Consider the following 19441-nt stretch of genomic DNA (forward strand, 5'->3'; position numbering starts at 1 on the left):
AACCATCTCAAGGAGGCTCACAAGGAAATGGACAGCATGTGAGTTAAATATGAGCGTCAGAGCAAAGGGTCTGAATTCTTATGACCATATGATATTTCAGTTTTTCTTTTTTAATTTGCAAAAATTTCCACATTTCTGTTTTCTTTTCAGTTAAGATGGGGTGCAGAGTGTACATTAATGAGAAAAAAAATGAACTTTTTTGCATTTACCAAATGGATGCAATGAAACAGAGTGAAAAACTTAGGGGTCTTTAGACTTTCCGAACCCACTGTATATGCCCCTACGGAACTCTGTATCATTGCAAAATATGATCCCTCTTGTGCATAACAAAAAAAAAAAAAAAAAATCTGAGCTTCATTTTCAGCCATAGTCGCATCTAATAGTTATGTTACACGAGGTGTGCTGAACTGGCACAGAACTGTCTTGCTGTAATCAGTATTGCAGCCAGTTAAATCACCTGGACTTTAGCATTTTGTTTTACTTAACGTCATTACTTTTCTTAAGGGCATGTCACACTAAGATATCGCTAGCAATATCGCTATAACTAGTGACGTTATAGCGATATTGCTAGCGACATCACTATGTCTGATACTTGCCTACGACCGCTCCCCCGCTGGTTATCGCTGATCGCGAGAGAACGTTCAGGACTGTTTCTTGTCGTCAGCTTCCTGCGGCGCTTCCTGCTGTGAGGACGAGCGACACATGGAGCCGGGCGGGAGGACGCAGGATCGCCTGGTGTGACAGGTAAGTAGCGACCCCCGTCCCCAGCGATGTCGCTAGTGAGATCTGCCTGTGTGGCAGCTCACTAGCGACCACTTAGCGATGTACCAGCGATCCTGACCGCGTCATGTCGCTGGTCGGGATCGCTGGTACGTCGCTAAGTGTGACTACCTTTATTTAACAGTTTGGGTCATCACAAACTATTGCAGCCTTTGTGTTTATTGCCTGACTCCTCACCTACAATAAACACATTTCTGTAACATAATGCCAAGAAAATACCTTGCACCCTGCTGCTGTGCAATTTCCACACAATTCCTGCTTTATGTAAGGCAAAGGTCTGTTTTACAGAGTTGTTCGGTGGGCATGATGTATTGCCGCCACAAAAGGGGCGCTGCTCATGACTGATGATCACGTCTTCTATCATTATGTCAAATTTGCATTATTTTATAAAGTGTCTATTAGGCTATATGGAGCTTCTGCACAATCCTCTGCCCCTAAATAGGATTAGTTATGAAGAACCTGGGTTGTCTGCTTGTATTATTTTTTTAAATCAGATAAATTTTTATTTAACCAAATTCAAGGTACAAAACAATAGCACAAAAATCACCATGAGAACAATATTAACAATCGTAATTCGTTTCATAAATTCTCTCCCTTCCCCTCCCCCTCCCCTAATTACATACAAGAGCAGCAAATAATGCATGGTGTAGCCTAAATTCAGGGTCCTCTTCTCTCCACCCAAGGTATCCACAGAGTCTCAAATGTTCTTATGCCTTTTCTCTTAGCGTAAATGTTTTTTTCCATATTCACAATAGAGTCAGACTGTCTGAAAAATTCTCCCAACGTCGGCGGATCTTCATTTATCCAGTATCTGGCGATCAGATTTCGCGCAATATATAATAATCTAGCTATTGCCACTTTATATTTATTATGTACCTGGACCTCCTCCACATATCCCAGTATACACACCACAGGATCCCTCTCAATTCTACAACCATACACTCCTCCTATGGCATTAAGCACCGCTATCCAGTATGGGTTCAGATCCGGACACTGCCATAATATATGGAGAATTCCAGCCCCCTCCATTCAGCACTGAGGACACTCAGAAGTCTGTCTCAGACCCGCTCTATACAGCCGTTCAGGAGTCCTATATACTCTATGGAGTACATATATCTGCAAGAGTCTGCCCGGTTCACTCAGCGATAATATATTCCATAATCACTTCCCATTTATCTACCTCTATCCTACCCAACTCCTCCCATTTCCCCTGTGCTCTAATACAGGGTTTCCCAACTCCAGTCCTCAAGGCACACCAACAGATCATGTTTTCAGGATTTCCTTTGTATTGCACAGGTGAAGCAATTATCACCTGAGCAATACTAAGGAAATCCTGAAAACATGATCTGTTGGTGTGCCTTGAGGACTGGAGTTGGGAAACCCTGCTCTAATAGGATAATTATTAAAAAAGTATGCATTAGATCCTTATAAATGCCTGACACTACCCATTTTGTTCCTCCCTCTGCACAGACATAATCAATATACTCGGCGTAACATAAGCATGCCTAAACTGCCCATATTGAGATCTGCAGACCTCCTGTAGCCCATAATCTTCCTGCAACTTTCCAAAGGGCACCAGTCCCTGCACGTCCTGCACCTGAACCATGTATGGTATTCCCAGTATCATCCAATTTTTAAATTCTCCCATTTTAACAAATTCCGGTAGAGTCTCCTTTTTGCCATATCGGGGAAAAATTTGTCAAGTGTTCCAAACCCCTAATCTTTTTAATTGCTTCCCAGACTTTATGTATCAGCGCTAAAGTAGGATACATCAAACTCATCCTCCTAAAACTTCCTGCCTCCAACCCCTGAACCAAGGCATCCCTCCCCATCACCTGGACCAAGACCCTTTGTATTGAACCAGCCCCATACACATCCCTCCACCCCCTCATCTGTTGGCCCACTGGTATTATTATTACCAATAATCCTGGAGCACTAACACTGAGGGCACTCATTGATATAAGTAGGCTGGCACCAGAAATCATTTGGGCATTGCCCAGTAAGGAGTCACTGCTTTATGTGAAGAACCATACAAAATGTTATAGGATTATTGTTAGTTAAAATAATTTATGATAATTTTACTTCTATAGCTCCAACATATTGCACAGCAGTTTACAAATCAGAGGTGTTCTTTACCTCCGTATTACAGAATCTTCCCCTTCCCGATGTTTGTAAGGTTGTCCGCAAGATTATTTTTTTCTTTGTGAGAAACATTGAACTTGTATTTTGTTAATTCCACAACGTTACTAGAATTTGTAGAACTATAAGTGTGTGATTTATAATAATGTTACAAAGGAGTACGCTATTCCCTGGTTCCAGGTAATAATGTTACATAGGAGTACGCTATTCCCTGGATAGAGGTAAAAAAGTTACATAGGTGTACGCTGTTCCTTGGATACAGGTAATAATGTTACATAGGGAGTACGCTCTTCCCTGCATAGAGCTGGTAATGTTGCATAGGAGTATGCTATTCCCTGGATTATACTTTATTGTAGTCACAACTGTATTCAGTGGAAAGGACACAGGGTAAAGATTGACTTCAGGCATATGATTTTAAGTAAACAACGTTGGATTAAGCAGTCTGAAGGTCAGAATTTCTCTTCAAGGACTTGACTAGGACTTTGATATTGATGACCTAAGGATTAGTGCAGGACATTGTTCACACTTGTGTTGGTTTGGTCATTCCCACAGTGATCGATTTGGGAAAAAAAAATAAAAAAATTTTGAGAAAGGAACATGTCTTCAATATCGGAATTGACCATTATGGAACTTTGTTCATACTGATCCTGAAAATAACTCATCCATTTTGTCTTCGCTTCTTGTTTCCAGTTCTTAGGATTTTATTCATATATAATGATTGTCTATAAGTGTATATTTTCCACCATCATGTATCATATATCATGTCGATATTATTTTTGTGAAAACCCTTATAATTGCTCTACATTTATTTATATCATTGTTTATCAATGACTAAAAATGATTAATAATATGAACCATAAAAATCATACATCTAATGACTTACAAATTGCATTGGTCATTATACACATATATATATATAAATTCACTCAGAATAAAACTCAGTTGAGTTTTTTTGTTATATACGATCTGAAAGAGCATTATATGTGGTTTCAGTAAGACATTTTTATAATTTTTCTTTTTCATGGTTTTGTTTTTTCACTTATTCACTTTTGTATAACACAGCATTATTTGCTGACACATATGTTTCCACTTGCACTTAATTTCCCCTATCAGAGAGGGGGTATATAGTGGAACTGGCAACATTCACTACTTATGATTAAGGGCGTCTAGCCAGAAACGCGTAAACAGCGTTCTGTTGTCTGAACAGCATTCAATAAATCACCAGAGCACTCAGCTGGATCGCTTCTTCTTTCATTATTGTTGTGCGGCCAGGGCAGGGCCGGATCCGAGTCTGAGGTGCGGTGAGGTCAGACGTGGGTGAGCTGGACTTCTATACAAATTAGTGGGGGTCCCAACACCTGGGACCTTATATCATGAAGATGACTTTTTATTTTTTCTTTAAAAAAAAAAAAAAAAAAAAAAGCTGATCTTCAAAGGTTTGATTTCTCTAATTCTGTAAGGCTGTGTTCACACACAGCATTTTTTAGCGGTTTTTACCGTGATTTTCACTATGAAACCGCTAAAAATAAGCTTCCCAGTCATTTCTATGCATTTTGCACTTTTTGTGCACATTGATGCGTTTTTTTACCGCGAAAAAAAAACGCATCGCGGTAAAAACCGCCGCATGCTAATTAATTTTGCGGATTTTGGCTTCTTCCATGCGGTTTGAAACCGCTGCGGAAAAAAACGCATCAAAACCGGGCAAAAAAGGGATTCAGGTTTTTGAGCAGAAATTTTCTGCAACGTGTGCACTTGGCCTAAATGTCTCTACTCCCACAACTTCCCCTGAAGCGACTGCTGTAGCGTTGCATGCTGGCCTCTTATACGACCGTCCGTGGCATCCGTGTACATGTCAGAGTGTTTTTGCAGAGTGGCTTTACATATCAGTAAATTATATATATATATATATATATATATACACACACATATACACTGCTCAAAAAATAAGGGTTAAACAGAATATAACTCCAAGTAAATCAAACTGCTGTGAAATCAAACTGTCCACTTAGGAAGCAACACTGACTGACAATCACTTTCACATGCTGTTGTGCAAATGGAATAGACAACAGATGGAAATTATTGGCAATTATCAAGACACCCTCAATAAAGGAGTGGTTCTGCAGATGGGGACCACAGACCACTTCTCAGTACCAATGCTTTCTGGCTGATGTTTTGGTCACTTTTGAATGTTGGTTGTGCTTTTACACTCGTGGTAGCAGAATCTTATGCTCAAGTTCTTCATCATGTACGGTATATGTTTTTCCCATTTGTGAAATATTTTGCACTTCCCTGAAGGGCGCAATATGTCCCTCAGCATCCCATATATTGAGGTGATAGATATTTCTCCAATGTCTTTGGCAACCAAGTCCTCCCATATTTCTGAATCGATTTCCTTCCTCACATCCTGAAGGAGGTCTAATACATAATGCTTTAATTGACTATATAACATCAAATGAAATCTCGGCAGCTCAAATTTGTCTATCACTTCCAATCCCGTCAACCAGCGGCCTTCTTGTAGATGTATTAAGTCCACTAACGTCTGTATACCTTTCCCCAACCACTCTGTGTATAATTTATTTTCTCTTCCTAATCTAAAGGCAGGAAATGCCCAAGGATTCAGGTGTTTCGACACTCTCCACGACATTTTTAGTCTTTTTCTTACTGCCTTCCATGTGGCAATGGTATATTTACATATTACCGAATATTTAATGTTTGGCGGTATATGTGACAGCGGTGTATGTAGCAGCGCCGTCAGGTCCCACAAACCACAAAATTCCGTTTCCAATTTGTAGTCAGTATATCGCCCCGTTTTTTTTTTAATCCAGTCTGTTACATTCCTCATTAAACACAATAAATTATATCCCCTAATATTTGGCAATCCCACTCCCCCGCCCTCCTTTGGGTGCATTAGAGTTCTTATAGCCAATCTCGCCCTTTTACCCCTCCAGATGAAATTAGAAAAGGTTCTGTTTAATCTGAGAACATCTGCGTGATGAATTAACATTGGGATAGTTTGCATTGGGTACAGTAATCTCGCAAAGCTTGTCATTTTGATTAGGTGGCAGCGACCCAGCAGCGAGAGGGGTGGACTTCCCCACCTGACCAACTCCTTCTCTATTTTGTCTATGATAGGCTTATAATTGAGATCATAAATCTGTTTTGGTGTTCTCCCCAAATAAATTCCCAAGTACTTTATAGATGTTATCACTTTCGGGATACCCATTATATTACTCTCCTGGCCACGTTTTACCTCACTCCTCATGAACAGAATCTCACATTTAGACTTATTTAAACGACAGCCTCAAAAATTTTCCAAAATTTTCAATTTCAAGCAGCAACATAGGGAGATCTTCCTCTGGGTTGTTCATGAACAGAATTATGTCATCTGCAAATAGGGCATTTTTGACTGTCTCATTTCCCACCTTTATCCCTTTGTAGGAACTGCAATCACTTAAATATCTCAACATAGGTTCTATCGCCAAATTAAACAGTAATGGGCACAGCGGGCACCCCTGCCTCGTTCCCTTTTTCAGCTCGAAGGCATCTGAGAGAAACCCCGGCGTGTATAACCTTGCTTTGGGATTCTGATATAGTACCGCCAAAAATTGTCTAAACGGACCTACCAGATTTATTTTATCCAACACTTGACCCAGCCATGGCCACCTCACATTATCGAACGCTTTTTCTGCGTCCAGTGTGACCATAGCTGGATCCTCTCCTTTATCCAAATGCTTCCCTCTAATCTTGTCTAGCAATAACAAGGCTTTCCTTATATTAGTAATGGCTGATCTTCCCTTCACAAAACCTGCTTGTTGCTTTGATGTCAATCTAGGCAGTATCCTAGCCAGCCTGTCTGCCATTATTTTTGAGAGAAGTTTAACATCTTGATTTATTAATGATATCGGTCTATATCCCGAAGGGTCTTCCAAATCCTTCCCTCCCTTCGGGAGAAGCTTTATGTAGGCCGTATTCATCCCTTCTGACATAGCTTCCCCTTGCAAAATGTGATTATATAACTCTTTAAGCATGGGAACTATTTTCTCACTCAGCGCCTTATAAAATGAACCACTAAATCCATCGGGCCCTGGAGCCTTATTGGCCCCCAGTCCTTTTATTGCCATACTAATTTCTTCCTCCATGATGCAACCATTTAAATCCTGTAATTCCTCCTTCGTCAGTTTAAGGATATCAACTCTACCCAGCCATGTCTCACCCGCTACATCTTGATGATCCTCATCCTTAAGGAAAAAGGAGGGACGGATCCAAAAAACAGCAACCAATGGTCATAATATAAAATTGCTTTATTATGTGGTAAGGCAAAGAACAAAATGCAATAAAACATGCTACAGTGCTGGTTAATCATTACCAAAAATAGGGACATGGTAGACCATGTTGCCAATAGTATAGAAAAATTGCCATATATAACACGAGAAAGAGTCTCTGATCAGGATCCAATCAGCAAGGGAATAACACACTACAAGTACCTATAAGGCCATCTCCAACTGCAAGTTGATAGCTAAAACATCCGATAAAAATCAAATGGATTATACACATATTGTATGTTACCTGAAAGATGCAAGTGCAAGCAAACAGAGGGTCCCCGTGCCCGCCCCAACGCGCGTTTCGGAAAGCACCTTCGTCTGGGGCCGCACTATTAAGCACGGACGCTCAGTATGTAGTATGGGCTTCCGGACGGACCTGCTGTCATACAGATGAAGCGGATGCTGGGCATTTATTTCCACTATTGGTGCCGCAAGATTGAGCTTGTTATGGTCATATTATTGTAAGGACATAGTTGTTATAGGTCTATGATGACCATAGATTCGATGTGTATGTCTGGATGCATTTTGTACGGCACTAGGATATTTCCTTTGCTCAGCAATAATATTTGGATGATACTGTGCCAGGTTCTTATAATTCATGTTATTATTATATTCCTATTATAAATATTCATATTATACTGGCGCATTGTTACCTAGTAATGCTGAGTCCATCTGTTCAAATATTACCTATGTGGACATACTGTCGTGCACATCCTGGTATTATATTATTCATATTATAATATTATCATTCATCTTCCTTTTACAAGCTTTGTTAATGGTCACCTATAATTATACTGCATTATATTCCAGCCAGAAAAGGGATTATCATTGTATTGTTTTATTGGTAATCTTATTATCTCTTACTGTTGTGACTCTGTATGATCTTTGTGGATCCTGATCAGAGACTCTTTCTCGTGTTATATATGGCAATATTTCTATACTATTGGCAACATGGTCTACCGTGTCCCTATTTTTGGTAATGATTAACCAGCACTGTAGCATGTTTTATTGCATTTTGTTCTTTGCCTTACCACATAATAAAGCAATTTTATATTATTACCATTGGTTGTTGTTTTTTTGGATCCGTCCCTCCTTTTTCCTTATGGAAATATTTACAACCGGTCAGTTACAGTCCATGGTGTTTTACTGTAATGGGGCATTGACTATGATTCTATTTGATATGACTATTATTGTATTGTCCCATATGACTTATACATTGTTTTTCATTACCCTTTTTGTATGATCCTCATCCTTGTATAACCTAGCATAGAATTTGCCCAGCACTCTGTTTATATCTTTGGGATGAGTCAGTCGTTGTCCTTTTTTTATCTAATTGCCATTATAGATGTACCCACATATCTTCACCTAGCCAAATTAGCCAGTATTCTCCCTGCTTTGTCACCATACCGATTTAATTCTGCAGTGATTTCTATAGAATTGCTCTCTTTTTTTCCGCCCATTCTTCAAAAATTTTTTTGACCCGCATCCAATTATCTTTATCCTCATCCAGTAGTGAGTTCTTATATTTTGTATAGCTGCTCCTAACTTTATTAAAAACACATGTGACATGCACACATATGAACAAGTCGGTAGGACACTGTTCATACCACCCACTGACTTAAACACAAACAGAGAGCACAGAATGACAATTGTGCAGAAATATCCTGCAGTAAAACATATAGCAGTAGTCAGCAAGTGCTGATAAAAAGATAATAAATGCAGGGTATTTAGTCGATACGTTTTTTTGCAAAAAAATGTATACCAAGCTGCCTCACCGCGTCAAGGTAACCCGTATTGAAGCAGTCCCCATCTAATGTATTTAAAACCTGAACATGTGAACAGTGTCTAAATGAACAGGATGAAGACAGGCGCTTCCTAGTATGGGCACGTGGTGAAAGCCAGCTCTTTATGTGTATGTCACACAAGAGAGGGGTGGGGTCTCTCAAATCATGCATAGGCACGGAAAAAACTGGATTAAGAACACATGTGACATGCACACATATGAACAAGTCGGTAGGACACTGTTCATACCACCCACTGACTTAAACACAAACAGAGAGCACATCCTGTTCATTTAGACACTGTTCACATGTTGAGGTTTTAAATACATTAGATAGGGACTGCTTCAATACGGGTTACCTTGACGCGGTGAGGCAGCTTGGTATACATTTTTTTGCAAAAAAAGTATCGACTAAATACCCTGTATTTATTATCATCTTTTTATCATCATTTGCTGACTACTGCTATATGTTTTACTGCAGGATATTTCTGCACAATTGTCATTCTGTGCTCTCTGTTTGTGGTTTTTTTTTTTTTTTTTCCAAAATCATATTTATTAAAATTTTACATAGTTAAACATGAAAACACAGCAATTCCACAAACAGTGCAGAGTAGATTAATAATGCATCAAGAAAACAGACATACAAACGTAGGAGGCAAGGAATAAGGGGGGAAAAGGGGGTAGGTACACCTAAGTATACGACTGTAAATTACTTAGATCAAAGGTCTTAACAGAAACTGATCTGCTAAAGTGCAGGTTCCTGAATATCAAAGTGGCATATAAGCTAGACACATAGCAGGGAATATCAGACCCTGAATCGAAGTAGCACAAGCATCATCACGGTGGATTGAAGGAGAGACTGCTACCAAGCCATGGTTCCCAAATCTGGGACTTTTTCTTTTTAGATGACGCAGATAATACCAGAGCCCTTTCGTATTGGCAATGAAGGTTCATCCTGTCAATCACAAATTGTATGGTCGGAGTGCTGGCCACTCTCCATTTGGATGCCACTGCCAGTCTAGCGGCTATAAACAAATGTGAGAACATTCCTCTCAACACATACGGGATCTCATCCTAACCGATATGCAATAAAACCTTACTGGGTTGTAAGGCCATCCGGATCCCAGTTACCTCAGCTATCACGTCCTCTAGACTAGCCCAAAAATTTAGTAATTTTGGGCACGACCACCACATGTGGCTAAGTGTCCCCAACATACCGCAGCCTCTCCAACACAATGGGGAGCACTGAGGGCCAAAGTGAGCAACTTTAACTGGGTAATAGTACCAGCGTAAGTGGACTTTTTTCAATTGTTCCAGATGGTTTAAACAAGAGGAAACTCTCTGAACCTCTAACCGCCTCCCGCCCCCCATCAGGCGCTAGGGTGACCTGCAAGTCATCCTCCCATTGTCTCATGAATTGCAGTTTAACCTCTGGGTCAGGATCATTCAGGGCTCTATACAAGATAGATACATTGTGAGTCCTAGGTCCGGGCACCAGGAAGAGGCCATTTACTGTACGGTCTAGGTTAGAATTAAAGAAGTACGACGGTTGTGTAGTGTGTATAAGATGTCTTAGTTGCAAAAACTGATAAGATCTATGTCGAATATCTGGGTGTTTTGCAACTAGGCGGTCAAACGGCTTAATCGCTGTGCCGTCACACAGCTGATGAAGTGATTTTACCCCAGCCAGTACCCATGACTGTAAATCTATATACGGGATTTGTAATTCTAGCGCCTTCAGTGACACTTCAGTTAACGGGATTTTAATAAGAGTCGGGACCGTCTGTCTCCAAAAATGCAGTGCAGTAGACATGGTTGGTAGAGGGAGATTACAAGGCCGCGGCCCAAAGGCTTCAACCTCTAACATAAATCGGGTGGAACCTCTAGTCGCATAGAAATTTTCGATTTGCAACCATCTATGATCCTTATCTAGCTGCTACCACTGAGGCCTTATAATACGCCATCAAATTTGGCAATCCCATTCCCCCCTGATCATAAGGGTAATACAAAAGGGACTTGGCCACTTGAGTTTTGTGGGCCCATATGTATTTGTTTGTTAAGCGCTGAAGGTTTGTTATAATTTTGCTTGGGACCCTCAAAGGGAGACATCTGAAATAATAAAATATCTTGGGGAGAATTTTCATCTTGAAAATATTAATTCTAGCCACCCAGGAGGTCATAAACAGATGTAAGGTGTCCAGCTTAGTCTTTATCTGAATAAAGCCGTATATTTCGCCTCTATATGTTGAGAGTGTGTAAGCTTTATACCAAGGTAAGGGATACCCTGATCAGTCCAACGAAAGGGAAACTTATTCTCTAATTCAGCTGGTGACCAAAGGGACCGCGACAGGGAATACCAGTGATTTGGATGCATTCAATTTGTAATAGGATACTGACGCAAACTCCTCTAGTTCAACCATGACGGCCGAAAACGACCGCTCCAGGTCCACACAGGCTATGATGACGTCGTCCGCGTAAAGACCGATCTTGTGAGCAGCCAGGCCCACCATCAAACCTGAGATATCAGAGTTAAGATGGATTTTCTCCGCCAGTGGCTCCATGCATAATGCAAATATAATGGGGGATAGTGGGCATCCCTGTCGCGTCCCGTTAGTGATCAAAAAGGGGGTAGATACAAACCCAGAGGCTAGGACTCTGGCAGATGGGGTGGAATATATGGCTAAAATCGCCGAAAGGATGGGGCCCTCCAAACCAAACTTCCTAAGAACACTTCCCAAATATCCCCAGTGCACCCTATCAAAGGCCTTCTCAGCGTCCAAGGACAGGAATGCACTTGGAAGGCCCGACAGTTCCACCACCCTAATGAGATTCAACATTTGGCGGGTACGATCCTTGGTTTCCTGGCCAGCCACAAAACCGACCTGGTCAGGAGAGACAAGAGAGGGGATTATCAAATGAAGGCGGGAGGCTAGCAATTTGGTATATATCTTTAAATCACAATTCAATAAAGCAATGGGTCTAAAATTCCCAAGACTATCAGGGGTCTTACCTGGCTTAGGGAGAGTGGTAATAGTAGCTTCCAAATTAGGGGCAGCAACTTTTGCCTGAATCACGCCAACTTGAAAACAACCTCAATAGATATGGGGCCAGAAGTTCCTGAAAAGTGCGATAATATTCATTTGAAAGTCCATCCGGACCAGGCGCGGTGTGTAGCTTACTGCTTTTAATAGTTTTTTTGATCTCCTCTTCTGTAAATGGGGCATTTAACAATAATAATTGTTCTGGGATACACGCGGTAAATTAACTGATTGCAAATATGAATTGATTGCTACCTGAGTAGGTTAACGGGTCTGCTGGTCAGACTGTAAGTTATATAAATGGGAGTAGTACTTTACAAATGTCTCCGCGATGTCAATCGGATTCCTAACCAGACACCCATTCTGATCTTGTAAACCATCTATTCTGGATTTAGCCTCTCGTTTACGTACCCTACGTGCCAGTATTGCTCCTGCCCTATCTCCAATGGCGTAAAAGTGAGTTTTAAGCTTACGTAAATTACGGGCATGGGCAGAAAGCAAAACCTCCCGCAACTGAAGGCGAACCCCGTATATCTCATCCGACACCGCCTGCGAGGGTGAAGTTTTATTCAGTGATTCCAACTGGTCAAGTCTAGCTAAGAGGTCATCCTGAATCCCTCTATTACGCTTCAGTATGGAGGATTGTTGTATGGGATATCCCCGTATAACCACTTTATGCGCAGCCCATAGCATTTCATCTGAAACTTCCCCATTATCGTTAACATGGAAGTAGTGAGTCAACTCGGTAGAGATACCACACGTCACCTCATTTAGTAAAAGAGACGGGTTCAGACGCCACCGAAAAGCAGGGTTCGCATGATGTTTTAACGCTAACTGTAACACAATGGGAGCATGGTCAGACCAGGTAATCCTATGCTGGAGGAGACGCACCTAGGAAGAACCGAAGTATCCAACAGAATATGGTCTATCCGAGTATATGTACGGTGTCGGAAGGAATAAAAGGTATAATCTTTTTCACTCGCATGGGAGTACCTCCAGAAATCGTGTAGATGATATTCTTTGGCTATGCCTTTCAACTCCCCCCTAGGCCGAATGCCACCTCGTGAGCAGTCTAGATCCCTGTCCATGGGAAGATTAAAGTCTCCACAGTATATCTTTTCACCCTGCGCCAGACCATCCACTCTATGTAGTAATTTGCGGATAAATGTCTGTTGCGAATGATTTGGGGCGTAGATGACAGTGATAGTGTGCAACTAGCCATTCAATGTGCATATGAGGGACAGAAATCTGCCCGCAGGATCCGCTACCTTCCGAATACAATTGATGGCTAATGTATTTTTAAAGATGATGCACACCCCAGCCTTTTTAGTGTTATTAGCAAAGTAAATATTAGGGAACTGTGGGTGACGCAGCTGCGTCTCCTGCAGGCAGATAATCTCTGCACCTGATTTTTTTCACCTCTTTCCATAGGATGGACCTCTTACAGGGGGAATTCAACCCCCTAACATTTAAAGACATAATGGTAACACTCATAATTATACATTATAAAACTTGCTATCACACATACATCTTCATGAACCCACATCATCCGCATCTGGGCTCGTGTGTTGGCAACATAGAGAACCACAGTAACCACATTAAAAAGACCCATCTCGGAGGTGCACCTAAAAAAAAGGAGACATGGGAAACAAAACACAGAGAAAAGTAAAAAAAATTCTAAACACAAAGTCATGCAGCCACTAGGCCAAAGGCCAGGCTAATCAGGCAGTGAAACGCCTGAATGGTCAGTCCTAGACTGCAGGTAAATGCCAGCTCAGGGCAGTTCCAAGGTTCACTCCCAAAAAGATGGAAAATAACCGAGAGTTATCTTGGACGGGGTGCTGGAGCAAAAAGAAGAAAAAAAAAAAACGGTGACAAAATCCGTAGCACCCTCATAGCAGAGTCCTGCATCCGGACAGCATCTCATCCTCCTCTTCAAGTTTGAATCCAGTCCTGAACAATTTTCTTTCCCATCGGGTTCTGGCGGGGAGCAAAGGAAATCTTCCAATCGGTTAGCTTGTTCTCAGCCTGTTTGGGAGATTGGCAGACCACACCATGACCTTCATAAGATATTATCAGCCTGACAGGATTGAATCCCCATTTGTATTGGCTATGAACATCACGTAGTGCTTTATAAACATGAGCGAATTCTCGCCTCCTTGCCAGCGTGGACGCTGATAAACCTGGGAACACCTGTAAGCCTTGGTATTCAGCAGGGAGCTCAGGGGGTTTCCTCTTTCCCTGCATGAAGGCGTCTTTGGTAGTATAGAAGTGGACGCGCGCCAAAGTGTCTCTGGGCAAGGCTGTGTCCACATGCCGGGGTTTGGGGAGTCTATTTATCCTGTCAATCAGGAAATCCCTGGGGAGCAAGGTTGGGAGTACAGTTTGCATGAATTTAAGCAAAAAGTCAGCCAGATCCTTATCTGGAATGTCCTCCGGTATGCCCCTGACACGCACATTATTCCTCCGTGATCTATCTTCCAGATCATACATCTTATCCTGGACCACAGCCATATCCTGTGTCAAAGCTTCGTTCTCATTCACTAGTGCATTTATAGTCTTGGCATATTCAGCCATCTTGCTCTCGACATGAGCAGTTCTCTCCCCCAGGGACGAGACTTCCCCTCTTATCTCCTGCAGCATGGACTGCATGTCTTCCTTTAGGGAAGCACGAATGGAGGCCAAAAAGTCTCTCATGTCTCCTTTAGTAATAGGAGACAGGTTGCTGTGAGTCTCAGAAGCCCCCCTCCCCCCAGAGTCACCAGATGAGTGTGAGGAAGCTGAAGGGGAAGCTGCAGCCATTTTACCTGCAGCATGTGCAGTTTGTCCTCGGGGGAAGAAGTCCGGGAGCTTCGGCGGGGAACTGCGTTTCTGCGCTCTCCCTCGGGTCATCATGTGCCCAGGACCTTCCAGGAGCCGTTACTGTGCACAGGGAGGAGGAGAGGTAATATACAGTGCTATTATTAGCCGGTTTAAGTCCGGAGAAGCAGGAGCCTGTGAGTTATGTGGCGCCTCTGGTCTGCATGCAGGCCACGCCCCCCTCTGTTTGTGTTAGTCAGTGGGTGGTATGAACAGTGTCCTACCGACTTGTTCATATGTGTGCATGTCACATGTGTTCTTAATCCAGTTTTTTTCCGTGCCTATGCATGATTTGAGAGACCCCACCACTCTCTTGTGTGACATGCACATAAAGAGCTGGCTTGCACCACGTGCCCATACTAGGAAGTGCCTGTCTTCATCCTGTTCATTTAGACACTGTTCACATGTTCAGGTTTTAAATACATTAGATGGGGACTGCATCAATACGGGTTACCTTGACGCGTGAGGCAGCTTGGTATACATTTTTTTGCTAAAAAACCTATCGACTAAATACCCTGTATTTGTTATCCTCTTTTTATCAGCACTTGCTGACTACTGCTATATGTTTTACTGCAGGATATTTCTGCACAATTGTCATTCTGTGCTCTCTGTGTTTGTTTCTGCTTCTAACTTTGCTGCTTGCTGCTAAGTACTGCTCTTTTATTCGTTTTTTTTATTCTCAGCGTGTAAGCCATGATGTTTCCCCTTTTCACCACCTTTGCTGTTTCCCAATATAGTCTAGGGTTAGTTTTGTGCTCCTCATTATACATTGCAAATTCTGTCCACCATTCCCCCATCCGTTTCACAAAATCTTGCTCTTTTGTCATGTTTCCTGGAAATCGCCATAAATAGCCCGTCCCTTTCTGATGTGCGTCAGCTAAGTCTAGAGATATAGGGCTATGATCAGATATCACCATGTCCTCAATATTGACATCACACATTTTGTGTAGTATCTTATCTGACACAAAGAACATGTCTATTCTCGACCATGTCTTGTGTGCATGAGAGTAATGTGAAAATTCCCGATCCATAGGGTGTGACGTTCTCCACGCTTCTTTCAGCTGCCAATTCGATATCATATCTTCCAAATAACCTTTTTCCCCCTTTATCTCTTCCCTTCTCCTGGATTTAATCTTAATAAGCTCCCTTTCCTGTCCTCTTCCTCCGTAAGCACCTCATTACAATCTCCTCCTATGATCATGTTGTTGCCACTATCAGCCAGTATTTTGTTCTGTAAGGACATAAAAAATTTCTTTTGATTTTTGTTCGGGGCATATATATCATACAGGGTAATACTTTCATTATTTATCTCTAATTTCAAACGGATTTCCCTACCCTCCTGGTCCATTTCTACGGATGAAACTCTGTGTGCCAATGCTTTATGTATAAGTATTAGGACTCCTGCTTTTCTGTCTACCGAGCTAAAACCATAAACTTCTCCCACCCATAATTTCTTCATTCTAAAAAAGTCTTCTTTACCCAAGTGTGTCTCCTGAAGCAAGGCTATATCTGCTTTCCATTTTTCAGGTGACGAAGTATCATCATCCTTTTATGTGGTGAGCGCAACCCTTTTATATTCCATGTTATTAATCTAACCATTTTTAATTGCAAAATGGTTTCTTCTGCGAGGACGTGTGAAGCTTCTCCCTCTCAGGTATGAACTACCTGTCAATGTCATCTCAGTCAGTAATAAATTTATTAGTACAGTAGTAGTGGGCTCATGAACTTTAACTTCCCTCCCTCCCTTTCCCCCCCTTCTCATCTCACCCTCTCTCCATATAACAACCTCTTTGTTGACTCCTCTTTTTTCCGCCATTATCCAAACCAAAAGAGAAACAATTTCCCGCCCGCCTATTATCCCATATTTATCATGTTGTACCTATTTTATATCCATTCTCTATCTGAGCCCTGACCCTCATGTAATCTTGAAACTCTGAAATCTTCGATCAACATCTATTTCCCTTAATTTATCATACCAATTTCCTAATATCTTAATACTCACAACCATATTATCTTAAAGTCCTTCTCCATCTCTTCTTTTTGATTTCAGAGAGGTATAAAAATATTTTACTCCCACCCCCTTCATCCTCCCAAGCAATATCTCCCAATGTGAACCTAGCATTTGTATGATACTTTCCCACTGGAAGATATCTTAATTTAACACAAAATACTCCCATCAACATTCAATGAAGATCTTGTCTTCTACCTAGTATATACATCACATCTGGTCATCATTATCCCAACTTTATATACGTCTTTTTGTTGTGAAAACCTCACAATGTCCATAAACCTGGAAGTCACAAATTCGCCATCAGCCAGTATGATCAGCTTGCAGACCAATTAACTCAGCACCCCAAAGTCTACATTCAGACCAACAGAACCTGTGAAAAGAAATAAGATGGGAAAAAGAGAAAAAAAAAGAAATAGGAGAAGGGGGGATCTCTCCACCAGCTGTCCTGTAGTCTTCCTTGAACATACATAGTTCCGTCTGATATTGACCCGGTCGGGTGAATATACCTGTAAATTTGTAAGTTTTGTACAGATGATATCCCTTATTACTGTACGTCTTCCTATTTTAGGTGATTGGGAGTGTAATTAGTCTTTCTGTAGCTCAGCCTGGACCACAAAAATTTCTCCCTTCCATCTTCGTATTATCATGTGAGGTATTCCAGTCATACTTATGCTGAACCCAGGATAAATCTTGACACTTTCTCATAAGCATTAGATCATTTGGTATTCTGTCTTGTTTGGTTCTTCCTGAACGCCCTTGTCATTCGGGTTCTTTGTTCCTTAAGGGGGTTTTACACATAGCGATATCGCTATAACGTCACCGATTTTGTGACGTTATAGCGATATCGCTATGTGTGATACTTACCTCCGACCAGCTCCCCCGCTGTCCATCGCTGATCGCGTGAGAATGTCCGGCTCCATTTCTCGTCGTCAGCTTCCTGCTGGGCTTCCTGATGTGACGACGAGCGACGCGTGGAGGCGGGAGGACGTCAGGATCGCTGTATGTGAAAGGTGAGTATCGTGCGCTGCATCGCTGTGAGGTCTGCCTGTGTGACAGCTCACTAGCGATCATTTAGCGATGCACCAACGATCCTGACCGGGTCGGATCGCTGGTCGGATCGCTGGTGCATCGCTAAATGTAAAGGGGCCTTGAGCCATTGTCTCTCCTTCATTATCTCCTTCCAAATGCAAATCCGACCTCAGGCTATACGGATAGGGTCTCCCCCTCTCGTCCCCAGCATCTCCCCCTGTCTCCTCTCTCGGTGGGCTGGTATTTTCAGGTGATTGTTGGCCAGATGAAGGTTGCTGCTGGGACATAATTTTCATGGCCTCCTTGGGATCTGTAAATTACCTCATCACACCATCTCTTGTCCTAAAACGCAGCATTGCTGGGTAGTTTAGCTAGAATCTGATGTTGCGTTTAAACAGAGTGCATGCTTCGCTGAATGCCCTTCTTCTCCGTGTCACCTCTGCTGAATAGTCTCCAAATAAAAGTTCTTTATGTCCCTGAATTATCAGTGGTCGCCTTCTTCCTTTATAAGCCCTGAGGAATTCTTCCTTATCTTTAAAGTTCAAGTACTTTGCCACTGCCTGGCGTGGTCTCTGAGCTTCCTTGTTATTCTGTTTATTCCTGTCCCTTTCAGCCTCAGAGGCCTCTCTCGGGGGGGCCTATCCGGTGTGCACGCTCCACTCTGCAGTTATATGACAGTCCCAGTGCTTTTGGCAATTCCACCTCATAGATATCATTTAGCTGCTGTGTGTTTGTCTCTGGGAGGCCTATCATTTTCAGATTGCTTCTGCGAGACCTATTCTCCAGATCCTCTAGTTTATCCACAGTGTAGAAGGCTTGTTTCTTTAAGTCACTGGCTTGTTTTTCTAGCTGAATAACTTTGTCCTCCGCCTCAGAAATTCTCTGCTCGGCTTCCTGCAGTTTCTGCTCCTGATGAGTCATCTTGCTTTGCAGCTCTTTAGTGGTAGATTGGATCATGTCAGCTACTGCCTGCTTAAAGTCTTCAGCAAGGTATGATGCCATTTCTTTTGCTAGCTGTTTAAAGTTTAATGAGCCATGAGCATGTAGCTGCGTTTCCAATGTGCCTCTTGCCTCCACTGTCTCCCCCTGGCTGAAATTTCCTTCTTTCTCTGGGGCTTCCTCCTCCCGTTCTATCTCCTCATGTGCTTGCCCTGTTTGTGCCTGTGTCTCCGTCGCCATTACTGTGCTCCCACTCTGCAGGCCTCCTCCGACCTCCTCCTCCCTCTGCTCCTTCCCTGCGCCTCTCGTGACAAACCGATCCATATTGCGGACGGTCCCAGATGGTCTCACAATTATCCCAGTACCTTTTGTGAGTCAGGGCTCTGTGTAAATGCAGAGTATTTGCGGCGGTCAGCGGGAGCTCCCTCACATGAGTCTGCACATGGCAGCGCCGGAACAGGAAGTCGCATTTACTATTTAATGAAGCTGCCAGTTGAGGACCTGTGAGGCGTCGACTCCTCAAACTACAGACTCTAATGTACTT

At 42.3% G+C, this 19441-nt stretch overlaps 1 protein-coding gene across 3 annotated transcripts in view; it reads left to right on the forward strand.

The window, feature by feature from the left end:
* The window catches only part of PNPLA7 (patatin like domain 7, lysophospholipase), a 339713-nt gene that overhangs the window by 39950 nt on the left and 280322 nt on the right, over positions 1-19441 (forward strand). The gene's annotated exons all lie outside the window — the stretch shown is intronic.

The sequence above is a fragment of the Dendrobates tinctorius genome, unplaced genomic scaffold (genome assembly GCF_039654945.1).
Source record: "Dendrobates tinctorius isolate UK_male_01 unplaced genomic scaffold, ASM3965494v1 ptg000013l, whole genome shotgun sequence".
Taxonomy (NCBI): Eukaryota; Metazoa; Chordata; class Amphibia; order Anura; family Dendrobatidae; genus Dendrobates; species Dendrobates tinctorius.